This window comes from Trachymyrmex cornetzi, unplaced genomic scaffold (assembly GCF_001594075.2).
Source record: "Trachymyrmex cornetzi isolate Tcor2-1 unplaced genomic scaffold, Tcor1.1 scaffold719, whole genome shotgun sequence".
In the NCBI taxonomy this organism is placed as follows: Eukaryota; Metazoa; Arthropoda; class Insecta; order Hymenoptera; family Formicidae; genus Trachymyrmex; species Trachymyrmex cornetzi.
Window position 1 is genome coordinate 57,814 of NW_017300047.1, and position 3,918 is coordinate 61,731.

Consider the following 3,918-nt stretch of genomic DNA (forward strand, 5'->3'; position numbering starts at 1 on the left):
TAATTAAGACAACGTTTTAATATTTAACGAGATATGTTGGATATTCAAATTCTATAGTAAACTTTTTTTATTTTATTTGTTTAGTGTAAAAATAATAAATCTAATTTTGTAAAGCCTAGACCTCCTGGAATTTGTACTAAATAAAATATAGATATAACGATGATTGCTTGACGAAAGTTCTTTTTCGTAACTTGATAAAAAATTACATTAACCCTTTCAGAACATACATTGTAATGTATATCAAATATTCGAGACATCCGTTAAAATTATTAAATTTTATCGATATCAGAGATCTGATGTATATAATAATGTAGGTGTATGTTGGAAAAAATAGATAAAATTTTGAAAAAATTAATTGTTTAGTATGAATTATTTAAATGAATTATAAATTGTTTAAATGAAATAAATGAGTTAGAAGATTAATTTAAATGACGCATAAACTGAATTAAAAAAAAATTTGTTTAACATGGTTCCAATAAAATCAAATCTGAAGGGGTTAATCTATTAATTTACATTAACTTCATGCGTAGATTTAATAACTAGTGCTATAAAAATACCAAGTTTTATATTTCTTGTAAGTTCGCGCAAAATGATAGGTGATATAGGAAATAATCTTTCTTTTAAAGTCTCTCGAAACACACGTAAAAATATTGCATGCTATGAAGTCGTTGGGAATCAACCTTATCATTATTGAATGTGACTGATATTTCCTGTCGCAGTTTTTCCTAGTGAACAAAATGCAAAAATAAGAACATATGAATATGTAAAAAATAATATTTTTTGAAATAAACTCGAACGAGTTAAACACTAAAAAATAATTACTATTGTAGAATACATGATATAAATAAAACGTTTTTACCATCTCATGTTGTTTTCTTTTTACAGACCATAACCTGTAAATATGTTTCTGTATACACAATATGCTTACTATGCTGTAATAATTTTACTGATATCTAAATGCATTGCCAGTATAAGCATAGTAAAAGATGCCACTTCCGCAATAGTATTTTATCCTCGATTTTATCTGCAAAATATGAATCAATCGTAATACAAATATATCTGTGTAATCAATCTTAAATCTTTATATAATAAATGAAATTACAGCAAACTAATTTCTCATGTCCTCTAAGAAGTTCTCGTTGCGCACTTTGCAATATTTGCTCATATTATCTCGTACTTGCTCCACACTATTCCAATAACTGTTAAAAATAATAATAATGTTAAATATAGAGTTTAACTCTTGAAAATTTGACATATTATAATCATTATTATATTGTAGACCAGTGTAATTTTCTATCTTTCGTGGTAATATCCACGTTAGCACATTCATATATAAGGTACATAGATACAAACGACAGCAGTATTACTAATAAAAATAATTTACATTAAAAAACATATCACTGATTTAGAATTTGCTTTGTTATTATAGTTATTAAAGTTTCCATCTATCTATTGCTCCAGGTATGTTCCGAAATAATTAAGTCTCTTTCAGTTTTTTATTGTATAAAAGTACAAACAAGATTTTTGTATATTTTTAAAAATAAAAAATGCCAAAAAGAAAAATCTAATGAGTAAAGAGTATATTCGCGTTCAGGTAATTTACTTGTCCCAAAGTTCTTTAACTATTGTATGCGCAGATATACATATAATACTGTCTGCAGGTAGAACACAGAGTCATAATTAAATTATAACATTATCATAGGATGTCATTACGACGCCATTTGTCATTTAAAAATGAACTTATAAGTTACAATTAAGGTCCTTAATGATAATATCCTTATGATATTATTGTAACTTTTGTGTTTTCTACATAAGTCGTAATGCAAGAGTTGATATGTTACAGTACAAATTGAATTCGGGAAATTATGTTACGAAAGATCGAAGAAATATTAAAATTAATCGTATACAATTATTAATAAGACCATTTTAGAAAAGATCACACACCACCGCAGTGATTAAATGTGTATGGTGCTCATATAACGAGTTCATAAAATTTAATTCATGAACATCATATGAGTAGACGTCAATGTTTATTGTGTTAATAAAAGCTAAAGGTCTTACAAATATATTTACTTTGATTAAATAAAATGTGATAAATTATACTTCCACGGGTTTGATGAACTTAATCCTCTAATGATACGAAGGTCAGGTGTGATTCACAGCTCCAAAGTATTTTTTGTTTTACGACAATTATTTCACTAATATAAATATGAACATATACAATATGTAAAATAACATGTATGTTATATGCATACATAATCATATATATATGTATAGTGAGTGCAAAAAGTATTCGTACAGAGAAAATATTTTTTAAAAAAAACTTTACTTTTAAAAAGTAAATATTATCCAGCGAGAAATGAGTCATCGAATTGATGTCGAATCGATATCGATACAATGATTTCAACAATTTGACGTCGATTCAACGTTTAATTGACAATCATTTCTTGCTGGGTAATTAATAAATTATTCATAAAGAATAAAACAGACTGTATGTTTCTTAAAATTATGTATACCAAAAAGATGTGTATTAATTCTAGAAAATACATCCTCTAAAAAATAAGCGAAAATTAAAAATTGTATTATTTGGATGTTCAAAAAGTATTCGTACAGTCAAGAAATTTAGCTTCTAAAATCAGAAATACATGCAAAGCTCATTTGTTTATGTTAGAGCAGAATGTATTCATTATATAAAATTGCTAATTAATGTTCATTTTCTACAAATAAGACTCTTTTAATAAAACATTTCCTAGTACGAATACTTTTTACACTCACTGTATATAATATATATTACACACGTACATATAATAAACTTTTTTCAGAGTTTTATAAATAATCTATTTTATAATAAAACTGCCACACACAAAACAAAGACCTATAGAAAGGAAATATATATTTAGATCTATATTTATTTATTTGCCATTTATATTTAAAAAGAAAACAAGTTTTTTTGATTACACAAAAATAATGTACCAAAATCTTTTAAGTATCAGACATAAAAAACAGACTCAATACAGAAACATAAAATGTAGGTTTTATCAATTTTAAAACTTTACTCGCAGTTATTTTTTAAAATTTGACGATAATTTATAACATATTAACGAGTTACAAAATGTTAAATAAGAGAGATTTATTGTTCAGTGTAGAAGCGTCGACTGTGTGAGCTTGAGTTCTCATTGCCACTCGGCTTTCTAACTTTGTGAGTATGTGACTTACCTCACAAAATAGTAAACGGTTCAATATTTTAGAGGAAAAACGTTGGAGATATCATGCAATACTCCAATCGTTACGCTAGAGTGAAAGATTGCCGATGAAGACTCAAACCATGAGTGGAAACGTTCAAAGTTAAGGTTTATATATTTAGTATTAAGAAAAATTGCGCTAACTGATAACCAGAGTCGATTTCTATTGCCTGTAATACATATTTTATGGTTTTATTAAATATTTTAATATACGAGTATATACAGTGATGGGAGAAAGTTCGCAACGGTCAAATATCTTGAAAAATAATGCTTATGGAAAAAAATGTTCAATACAAAAGTTTTAGTATATCAAGTGGTCTATTATATGATTATGTTGAAATGACCTTCATGTGACCTTGAAGGACACCGTGAAGGTCAACTTTGAAATCTTAAATGGAAACACCAATTTTCTCTTACATATCCTTATGTAAGAGAAAATTGGTGTTTCCATTTAAGATTTCACCTAATGCGCCGGCGATACTTAAACTTTAAAGGTTCGTAACTCAGGAAGATCTCAAGCAAAAAGGGTTTGTAACCAGTGTTTCGGAAACGTCTTGACACCAGCTTTAAGGATATGTAAAAGAAAATAGGTATTTCCATTTAAGATTTCAAAGTTGACCTTCACGGTGTCCTTCAAGGTCACATGAAGGTCATTTCAACATAACCATATAATAGA